Below are 12607 nucleotides of genomic sequence, written 5' to 3' on the forward strand. Positions count from 1 at the left end.
CAAATGAGACATATTATTCATTACCGGCAGACCGTGAATAATATACTCGAAAGGAAAATTATCCTGAACCGGTTACTGGGTTGTTTATAGGATAAAATTCGAAGACGTGAATTGGTTTGTGTTCCAAGACACTCATCATCCGAAAGAAAGCTAGAACAGCAGACTTGTTTAAAGGATGGTCAAAAAACGTGAATTGGTGTGTGTTCCAAGACACTCATCATCCGAAAGAAAGCTAGAACAGCAGACTTGTTTAAAGGATGGACAAAAAGCGTGAATTGGTGTGTGTTCCAAGACACTCATCATCCGAAAGAAAGCTAGAACAGCAGACTTGTTTAAAGGATGGTCAAAAAACGTGAATTGGTGTGTGTTCCAAGACACTCATCATCCAAAACGCAAACTGGTTAAAGGATGGGCAAAAAAGACGTGAATTGGTGTGTGTTCCAAGACACTCATCATCCGAAAGAAAGCTAGAACAGCAGACTTGTTTAAGGATGGTCAAAAAAACGTGAATTGGTGTGTGTTCCAAGACACTCATCATCCAAAACGCAAACTGGTTAAAGGATGGATATTCGAATCCACAACGGGAAAACGAATCTTACTCAACTGGGGACACAAACCCAAAGAGTGCATGAGATACAATATCCATTACCGGCAGACCGTGGATAAGGAACTCGCATGAGATATATTATCTATTACCGTCAGAACGTAGATAATAAACTCGCATGGTAAGAAACACCAGAGATACCGGTTACTGGGTATATAATAGGTGATCTACCGAAACGTGAATTGGTTTTCACTTCCAATACACTCATCATCCAAAACACAAACTGGTTAAAGGATGGCTATTCGATTCTACAAAGAATACGAATCTTGCTCAGTTGGGGAAAATCAACAAAGGATTCCAACTAAAGAGCGCATGAGATATATTATTCATTACCGGCAGACCGTGAATAATACACTCGAAAGGAAAAGACACCAGAGATACCGGTTACTGGGTATATAATAGGTGACTAACCAAAAAGAGAGACAATCGATACCAAGCATACGGGTAAACGAAAGACAACTCAAAGGGATAAATTGCAAGCATCCGGCAATTATCCAACAACAAGAATATTCGACTCCACAAAGGGAAGTAACGAATCTTACTCGACTGGGGAAACACAAAAGGCTTCGACTGAAGAGTGCATGAGATATATTATTCATTACCGGCAGACCGTGAATAATATACTCGCATGGAAGATTATCCACAACCGGTTACTGGGTTAATAAAGGATAAATCAACCGAAAAGAAAGGTATCGGGATACCAAACTAGGTATATAATGATAACCAATCAGAAGGAGCAATAGACATTACCAACAGAAGGGTGAATGAAAGGTGATCTGCTGAGGATAATTTGCAAGCATCCGGCAATTATCGACAGGGACTAGCTGGGGATGCATTGGTATACAACCAATGATCTGGGGAACAAATCACTAGCAAACGGTGAAAGGACCCGCTGGGGATAAAATTGCTAGCATACGGCAATTATCCACAAAAGACTTGCTAGGGATATAAGTGCTGATCTGAGCAACTTATACAAGCAAAGGAAAATCAACATCAAAGACTAGATGAAGATAACCACAAAATTAGGGTTTACATCTACTGAATACGGGGTAGAAGACCAACAACTCCACGTGGGGATAGAACAAATCACAAATCCGCACGGGAAACCAAAATAGGGTTTATAACAAACCACCAACTGCTGAAGAGCAGGAAAATAGGATTTACAACTACCGGGTAGTAGGTAGAAAACCAAAAACTCTGGCTGGAGAATAAAAGGTGTATAACCACAAATTCTGTTAAGAAAGCCAGGAAAAGTAGGACTTATAACTACCGGGATGAGGGTAGAGGCCCAAAAACATTCCGCTGGGGAACAACCCACTGGGAAGCACAAGATATCTGACAAATAGCCAATTCGGGAATGATCCGAAAAGACAGACTGACTAAAGACACGTCCTAATGAGGATGTAACTCAAATAGGAAAATCCATCCCAATATATGTGTTGGGAGGAAACGGAAGAAACCGTCATCCACGAGGGTATATCTCAGTGGGGAACTGCAGAAGGAAAGACAACATTTTTTGCTTATAGGGTTGACTCTATATGGAGAGATTTTAAACACCCAACATCTGCTTGGGGAGATCTGTAAAGAGATCTATATCACCATAGCAGGAGACACCAAACAAAAGATATATGGCGAGAAATGCAACATGAATATCTGAATGTTTAATGAATATGCATGAATATGCTTGATTTATGTTTGATGAATGCTGACAAAACAGACAATTCTAACACAAACAGGTCCAGGAACCAACGTCCGGTATTATACTTCCAGGGGAAAAAACCAGCTGGAGAGCCAATCTGCGGAGATCCACATGCTGAAAAGCAAAGATCTGCAGGTACTGCTGAAGAAGCAGAGAATCAGAAATATCATGAGACGACCCAATCAGGGCACAGAAAGTCACAACGGGCAAAACAGCCACCAAGACGAATCTGTAGGGGAACAAAAGAAGTCCCAGAGTATCTGCAGGGGATCCCAGTGTTAACTGAGAAACAAAGGGTGCGTTAGCACGAACTGCTGTAGAAGCAAATCCGCACAACTCCACTGGGAAACAATCCACTGAGGGAGCAAGATATCATCCAAATAGAATCTAACTGCATAAGCAACTCTATTGGGGAAAACTGTCGGCTACTCTCTTGGGAACAAACCACTGAGGGAGGACAGATCTAACAGGTAGATGCTGCAACGAACCGCTCCACTTGGGGAGAATATACATAGCAAACTGATCACAACAAGTAGATTCTGCAATATAAGCCACTCTACTGGGGATCACAAACAGTCAGGAAATTAATCCGTTCACTGGAGGCCAAAGCCATCATCCGACCATATTGGGGATCGAAGGAGTATTCAACAGGCGAAACTGCCACAACAAACAATCTGCAGACTAAGCTGAGGAAAAGATGATTGAAATACTGGGATACCAACCCAAACAAACATCGAGTAGGAAAATAAATCCTGCTCTGCTGGAGAGAAAAACTCTGATGGAGAGATAGCAACAATTCCGCAGACGACTTCGCCGGGGAAAAGGTAAAGTACCGGGTATCAAACCACTGATTTACCGAATCTTCAAAGAGAAAGCGATCGTGCTGAGGAAACAGACAAATCCTGCTGGCACACTGCATGGGGGAAAAGCGGTAACAACTCCACTTGCAACCCTGGTGGGGAGTATCAACAACGGTTATACTCGCGACTCCGATGGGAATATCAATAACATCTCTACTCGCGACTCCGAGGGGAGTATCAATAACAGCTCTACTCATGGCTGTGCTGAGGAGACAAATAAAGTCTGGGGCAGACGACCCACTGGAGAAAGTGACGGGGCACCAAGATGACAAACCATCAACCGCCGAAACTTCTACAAGAAAAACACCCATGCTAGGGGAAAATTGCTGCTGGAGAAAAACGAAGTCTTCAACAACACTCTGCCTGCGACTGTACTGGGGAACAACCCCAACAACAACTTTGTTTGAGGAACAGCCTCAACAAAGATCTGAAGAAAGAAAATACCACCAAACCAGGAAAATGAACCAATGTCTTACCTGTTGGGAATCCTGCCACCCTCGGGAGAGCACTGAGATATTCTTGAGTATCCTTTCAATCTTTGAATGTTCACTTTGTTTAAAACAAAAATTTTGAAAAAATTGATTTGTTTTAAAACAATGACATTTTATCAATTTAAAACATGCAAAACATTTGTTGAATTGAAACAAATAAGAGTGCAAATAAATTGGATAAAAAGCTCAAATTGATTTGATAGAATGGTAGTCTGCAAATGGCAAGACTCCATAGATCTGTACAAATTTGAAATCAGTGATGTTTATTGGAAGAGGGCTACATTGAACATAATGATCCTTTCTCTACCAATTTGAATCTCGATGTATCCGAAGCTTCAGTTGACGACGAATCGAGAATCTTCTGACGAAATGACGACTGACGAACCAGAAAGTCTTGTCAGGATGCAGTTACTTGCCAAATCCCTTATTTTTGCCTAGATTGCCCCAGGGTGAGGTACTCAATCTAGCGGGATGCAAATATTCTTTTCTTTTTTTTTCAAGTCTCTAATTTTTGCCTGGATTACCCTTGCGGGTTCTCCACCGAGACGCTCATTTTTGCCTAAGCCGCCCTTTCGGGTTTTCAACTTAGCGAGCAATTCTGTTTTTTCATTCTTTTTTTTTTATTTGTTTTTTCACTTGCATATACTTTTTTTCTAGGCAAAGTATCTCTTAACTGCATCTGAATTCACAGGACGAGTGAAATCCTCCCCATCCATTGTTGTAAGCATCAAAGCTCCGCCTGAAAAGGCTCTCTTAACAACATATGGACCCTCGTAGTTTGGAGTCCACTTGCCCCTGGAATCGGGCGCGAAAGACAAAACTTTCTTGAGCACAAGGTCACCTTCTCGGAATACGCGAGGCTTGACCTTCTTGTCGAATGCTTTCTTCATTCTCTGCTGATATAACTGACCATGGCACATGGCAGTTAATCGCTTTTCTTCGATTAAATTCAATTGGTCGTAACGACTCTGAATCCATTCAGCATCAGTCAACTAGGGACTTGAGGGTATGATTTTTCTTTTTTTCCTTGGAAAAATCTTGAAAAAAAAATTTGCTGATTTTTTTGATTTTTCATCTTTTTCACCCTCTTCTCTTTTCTTTTTTTTTTTGATTGATTTTTCGATTTTTTTTTTTTTTTTTTTTTTCATTTGCAATGCCCCAGTTTGACTGGTTTGCTGATTCTCATGGTACAGCTGAATGAGCTTCTTTGGTGCTCAAGAAGGTGGGTAATCTCGTCAGGAATCCCTTTCAACATCATCTTCCTCTGCCTCAGATACAAGGAATTCAAGATTGGGAGATGGCGTTGGATCATTATGTTCAATGGGTTTAGAAATCCCTGCATAATGATTCTGGATAATGAAAAGCTTTTGAATTTAAACAAGCAAATCAATTATGCAGATGAAAAATGCTGTTTTTATTTTTGTTTGTTTTTTGTGATCACTGATTTCATGCAAAAGCAAAAAGTGAAAACAAATGGAAAAACAAATGTTTGACAATGCATTAATTGAATGAAAACATCATTGTATTAAATGCTGCCAACAATGTCATCACTTCTCCTTTTGGCATGGGAGAAGGGTTTTAAACAAAATGAACAAATCACGCTGACTTATGAATGACCGTAGGAACATCCACAGCGACCCGATTGTGGCAGACACCACCAGGAATGATGAAATTGTTCAGATCTTCTGCATCTTCTTCTTCAATGATAGCAGCAGCTTCCTCTTCTTCAGGTTGATCAGCATGGATGAATCCTCCACTTGCGAACAAACCTTGCTCATTAAATGCCCCAGAACAGTAGCCAATGCCAGCCCGGGATTGGTTAACCAGGAATAAATCCATCAACAGGAATAAATCCATCAACAGCACTAAGGCTGACAAAATCCTCCTCGGAGTCCACAATTCTCTTGCTCAGGATGATCCATCAATCTGGCAGAGTTGGCTCTGGTATAATACCGGCAAAGTGCGTCTTCAAAATGAATGAAGGTCGCAGGGTCAGACCACAGGACGGGAAACCGGAACAAAACGCCTGCTTATGCAAATGATGCATGAAGTGTTTATGCATATGCTTGTTTTTTATCAAAGGAACCCGAGGGTTTTATTTGCAAACTTTGAAATATTTAAGCATTTTGAACGTACATGAGAATATCTCATCAGATAGATCAGGTGAAAAAAATTTTTCCGGTTTTTTCATGCTTGAAAATTTTTGCAAATAAACTCCTTTGAGTTCCTTGAAAATTTTCTTTTTTTGATGACATGAATGCGGATGAATGCGTGAATGCATGAATGCAACAATCACACTCAAGGATCAAGCAATGCACACCAAACAAAGGTCGTGGGAAAGCTCATTGTATCCCTAATATCAATCATCCATTTTGGTGGATTTAGGTTTTCACCTTATCGACACCCAAGTTCCATTGATATTAACGGTACATGAACCGGCTCTAACATTCTTAATATCAACCAGCCGCTTTGGTGGATTTTAGGTTTTACACCTGATCCGGGATCCATTGATATTAACAATGTTTGAACGACTCAACCACGAATCATGGGTTTGCTGAGAGTCACGAGCATGGAGTTTCGGTTAAGAACCACCCAAAGGGAGTGTACTAGGGTTTAAACCTGCCAGACATGTTCTATCAGAGGTTCCCATAATCATCGTTCCATCTTTCGAATATTATCGGAGGAACGAATACTCGTATTCCAAGAATATTCTCAAGAGAAACTCTTATGAGTGTAGTATCGCGTAACAATCGTATCAGAACTTACATCTGAACGACCTCCGCACTACGGTCCTAAAAATAGGCCAAGATGGGTTTGGTAAACTAAGGTCCTTGGCTTCTGCGGAACATGATTGAAAGAATAATGCCTAACCACAAATAACTTGTGTGACATTATTAGTTCAACATGACCTCCACCAAGTGAATGGGCTCGCAAGTCAACTGGCTAAGGAATACTCCACACCAGTCAACAGGACTACGCCATTCTCCTATCCTAGAGTGCACTCGAGTTCGGGTATAGAACTCATCTCACAGAGATCACCAAAGCAAACAACAATTGTATATCAAGCAATTCAAGCATTACAATCAATACAGTGATCCCAAATTGTACAAAAATATGTCAAATGACAGATAATAATATAGCACAACAAGGGTGAAAAGTAGGCAATACAACCAGGGATGATGTTACTTCCCCAGCAGAGTCGCCACTTTTCTGTAGCGGTGTATTCGTCGCTATATGATCTATCGATTAAACCATAAGCTAAGAGATACATTGAAATTTCGAGTCGCCACCGCACTTTTATTTATCCAAAGGACTGGCTAAAAAGCGAACAAAAGCCTAAGAAGTTTTACACGTAGAAAACTAATAAAAAGGTCAGAGATTCTGGGTAAGGGGTAAATTACGCAATGGGAAGGTGTTAGGCACCCACTACGTCCTAGGTACTCCTAGGGAGCCCTTTTCACACTTGTTATGCTAAATTGTTATTTGTTATGACAAAAATATTGTGCAAACATGATTGGGATGATGAGAAAAGAATATACAAGTTTTTATTGGGTTTGAACGGATGAACCCGCTGCCTACGTACCTTCCATCAAAGGTAAGGATCAAAACGCCGTAGTTCGGCTAAAAGATTTCCAAAAGTTGGTGGATTCAATTTTAAACACAAGCACTGAGGCTTTTCATTATCAATGGGAGAACACTCGACCAAGAACAACATCCACCATGCGAGGATAGCTTCGACGTACTAGAGGGATTAGCCCTGTTTTAAGTACGGAAGTCTTACTGTCGACTCACTAAGGATAAGCAAGATTTACATCAACCATAATGATAATTGAAACCTATGGCTAATGTGAAAAGATTAATGGACAAAGCCAAAACAAGTGAATGAGTGAAGTTAATTGATTGTGTTTATGAAAATGAGGTCAAAGTATGATTAGGATTGATTCAAAGAAGTATTATGAAAATGAAGTTTGAAAAAAGGTCAAGGACTTGGGGTCCAGGTTTTTAGTTAGAAAAACATGAAGATGTTTGCACAACACTTATGTCAAGTTTAAAAGGTATAGTGTGAAAAGTCTAGGACATAATGAATGATGAATGGATGAGGATGGATAGTAAAACTTCTTAGGAGGTTCACCTCTTGAAATCATATGGGAGATGATTCAAGTGTGTCCTTTGGAATGCAATGGATAATAATAAACAAACAAAGAAAGCAAAAAGCGGATATCGGATGCCAATCACTGGTCTTATACCAATCTCCTAAAACAAAACGGGATATCAGATGCCACTCAATGGACTTACACTAATCTCCACAGGCAAAGAAATAAAAGGCGGATACCGGATACCAATAGATGGATTTACACCAGTCTCCTAAAACAGAAATGGATATCAGATGCCACTCAATGGACTTACACTAATCTCCTCAAAAGAAAAACAAAGATGAGAAACGGAAGCTAACTGCCAATCTGTCTGGACTTAGGTTAACTCCACAAATATGCTCATAGGAATACCAATGCCACGTTGCAGGGACTTACAGTGGATCCTCACATACAAGAACAATGCAATATGAGATGATGAGAAAACAAATGCCAACTTGCAGGGACTTACAATTGCAATTCTCAAACAATCAACAAAACAGATTATGATCACAGGAAAACAGATGCCAACTTGCAGGGACTTACAGCTGTATCCTCACATAGACAAAGCAAAACATGGATGTAAGATGCCAATCTGTCTGGGCTTACTCTAACATACACAGTATGATCCTAGGATAACAAACGCCAACTTGCAGGGACTTACAGTTGTATCCTCACATACAAGTAAACAAAGGAACATGTGATCACAGGAATGCAAATGCCAACTTGCTGGGACTTACAGTTGCTTCCTCACATACAATCAAATAAATGCATCAGGCAAAGATAAGATGAGTGGCCAAGGTGATGGTCTTATACTCACTTCCATATCATAGGAGCAATGGCCAATGGATGGTCTTACAATTGTCCTCAATGGGTAAACAGCAATGATAATGTCACAAAGACAAATGAGATGATTATGCATTGATGAGCAATTAATGATGATGAGTGCACAAAGCATGAAAGCAAACATGTGTATATGAAGCAATCAAACAATCAGTGAATATCAAACAGCACACTCTATAGCCAAACAAGGGGGCTCACACAAGAGGGTTTGACTATGAAAGTCCACTGCAATGGGTAAAAAGTTGCTCTTAACCTTGCCATTGAGAGGCTAAGGTGAAGCAGATGAATAGGAGATGAGGGGTGTGCCTCATTGCTTCTATCCCTAATCAGGGAGAGCATCAAAGAAAGTGTGGGAGCTCAGAAAGATGGAGCTCTTTCCACATTATTGACTCGATTAGATCTTGGGTTTTTATCTCAATGCTTCAACCATGTAATGGGAGCAAAGAGAGGACACACTGAATAGTGGGGGATAGATTGCTTATCCCTACCTTCCACCAATTGCCTCAAATGAGGACTTTTCCTGCTTGGGACAATTTTAAACAAACACAGGCATTGCCTCTTAAGGAGGACTTCAGACAGTTTGCCCGGTCAAATAACAGACCGGGTCTCCAGACTACATGAAGAAGAAGGATTTATACCTCAAAGCAAATGCTAAATAGCAAAGCAAGCAAGTTCAAAGAACTTAAGCAACTAAAGTACCTGAAAAAGTCAAACCAATTAGTAAACAGCTCAACAGTCAAAATCAAAAGGAAATGAACCAATAGTCAACCACAGAGGGACCAATTGTGCAAGGCACAAAGACTCAAGTATGTGAGTCACACCTACAAAACAAAGGTTAGCACAATAAACAATTCAACTCAATCAAATTTGAAAGGTCTTTGAAGCATTGGTGCTTAACCTGAAACAAAAACTCAATTGTAAGCTCAGAAGACCACTAGGACTAGCCTAGGGTCAAAGGTGAAAGAAAAAAGTCAAACAGCAAAGGAAAGTCAACCCAATTCATATTCAAACATTTAATAAGCAATCTCAATTGGATTCATAATTATATCATGTATCATTGTCATTTCATACACAAAAGAATGCAAAGCATGGCAAGAGGGAGCACACAAAAGGTCAACAGCAAGACTTCATTCAAAAGTCAACCCAAACAATCCCAAAAATTATCAAATAAATCACATTCAATCCTAACATCTAGCATGGCAAGCATGTCAAATTTCAATGCATTTGGATGAGAGGAAGGCAGTCAATTAAAATCATGAAGTCAAACCAAATTCAAGCATGCATAATGAAGGTCAACAAACATGGGTCAACTTCAAAAAATCACATCAAATTGAAAACAGAAGAGAAATGAATGAGATTAACACCAATGCAAAGCTCAAGGAGTCTAGTTATCACATATGAAATTTCATGATCATACAATAAGATTTGAGAATTTCACAAAAGATTTGGCAACATGTATCACATAAAGTCAACAAATGACTAAGCATGGAAGAAAATTCTCAAATAAATGGAAAACAGCATCATTAATTCCAGGAAAATTCATACATAAACTAGACATGTAGAGGATGGCTCATGCAAAATTTGGGGTCATTTGGATAAGAGGAAGCATGTGAACAAAAATTGGGAAAATGCATATCATTCATATAGCACCAAATGTAATACATAACTTCAGAAAATCATAACTCTCAATCCACAAATGATAAATGCACAAACTTTATATGGAAATGAAGGTCAATGTGTCTAGTTTCACCACAAAAAATTTCAAGCTCATTGGATATGTCATGACAATTTCACAAAAGGAATGGCACAATGTATCATTTATGCACACATGTTGGGAAAACAATTATCATTAAAAATCCAGCCAATGGAAAATTAATTAAAATTCACAATAAAATACTAGACTCATTTGTGATCATGATGGAAAAAATTGCATGATTTTTGGATGAAAATTGAAAGAGAAATGAATTGTTTAAGTTGAGTGAATAATTGAAGCAAGATAAACAAAATAGCATGGCATATGGTCAAACGAGGTCAACTGAATGGCAGTCTTGTAATTCCGCGCTCACTTATCAGAGTGCTGCGTTTTGGCCTTGCGAAATGAAATGTTCTGATTGGCTCTCAGCCAATAGAACAGTAACTTTGGCCAATGAATGTATTTCTGGGTTTAAGACATAAACCCTAGGGTTTCTAAAAGCAGCCAGCATACATCTTCAACATCAATCATGAACAAAAACGCATCCAGCAATTAACAATCATACAACAGCCATGCAACACTATCCTCATGCAACATTAACTAACAACAATCCAAACAAGATCATGAGAAAATTCTGGACAGGGTTATGTTTAAGCAGCAACAGCATTCATCATCATCATCATTCGACCAAACAAAACAAACAATCAGCATGGTATTTACACTCAACTGGCATCCTACCACAAACAAACAGAACATGAATCAATATGGATTTCTGGGCATGTTCATGGTTCAAGCATAACAGCAGGGCATTTCGTCATCCCACTGTTATCATTAGTCGAAATTCAAAAAAACATGGCAAACAGCAAGGTATTTAGCAATGTTCATGCAACATTACACAAACAAAACTCAAACACGACTCATGGAAAATTCTGTGCAGCTCAAGGTTTAATAACAAGGCATTTGTTCATTGTGTTATTATCAACATTAAAACAACATTCAAGCACCAGCAGACAAACAGCATGAAAAATTACTGGACAGTTCAAGGTTTAACAGCAGCAGCATACATTCATCCTCACCATAAGCTCAAATTTCAAAATGCCCAAATCAACAAATTAAACACAGCAATAGCATTGACAAACCTCAAATAACAAGAATCCAACCATGGTTGTCATTGAATCAACAACAAATGAGCAAATCGATGGAAAATAGGTTTTGATGCAAAAATGTAAAATCAGATTTCTCCCTTATGTCACAACCATATCACATGAAACAAATTGCAGTGGAACAAGCATACCAAAATCTATCTAAAACATCTCATGATTTAGTAAATGGTGAGGGTCGGTTACTTACTTGATTTTTAAGCAATGGAGGAAACGGTGTTGTTTGGAATGATATGAGCTGAAACAGAAGAAGATAATGCTTGGCAAAGTTGAACGCTTGAAGAAGACCAGCTCAGTGATGCTCAGAACCTTGTAAATCTAGATCCACCATTTCATGTCTATGAAGAAAACAGAGCAAGAAGATGGCTGCAGGTGATGAATTGTGCTTGGAAAAGCTTCAAGATATTGTCTAGGTCATGGAACAAACAAAAGCTGCTCGAGTATTTTGGAGTTTTTTGGCAAAGAAGGAAATCGAGCCAGAATGGGAAATGAGAGAATGTGTATATTTCTGTGATGGCTGCTGTGTCTAGGGTTGTGAAAATGAGCAGAAGGATGTTTATATATCTCTGTTTAACATCTGTAATCCATGTACTAACCTTGCTTAGCTCAAAATGGAGTATTTGCCATTTTGCTAATCTGGTACATAAGTGGAGAAGGAGGTGTAAGCTTGGTCGAATGGGCTGGGTACAGGCTGCCAAAGACCATTCAAATTGCTGTTTTGTGTGCTGAAAGAATTGCTGTACTTTGTTTTGCTCTTTTCAAACCATTTGCAAAAAATACCAACTTTGCATCTTTGCACAAAATGGTAGTAAAATGGTGGTATGGACATGATTTTGAGATTGGAGCAAGTTTCAAACATGATATGAAAGCAATCTCAATTGGCAAAATGGTGAAAAAAGTCTTAATTCAAAAAGTCAAAGTTTGGTCAAACTTTGAATTTAAATGAAAAAGGTCCAAAAATGCCATTTTGATTGGTAGGGTTTTGGTGAGTGAAATTTATATTTTTGGAAAGAGGATGAAAAATGTGGTTTGTAGGAAAAAACCCCACCAAATTTGGCCTTATGGTTTGAGAGATATGGCTCTTTGAAGTTCAAAAATTGGTGAAAATGAATTGATCATATCTTGAC

Source organism: Lathyrus oleraceus, chromosome 6 (genome assembly GCF_024323335.1).
Source record: "Lathyrus oleraceus cultivar Zhongwan6 chromosome 6, CAAS_Psat_ZW6_1.0, whole genome shotgun sequence".
Taxonomy (NCBI): domain Eukaryota; kingdom Viridiplantae; phylum Streptophyta; class Magnoliopsida; order Fabales; family Fabaceae; genus Lathyrus; species Lathyrus oleraceus.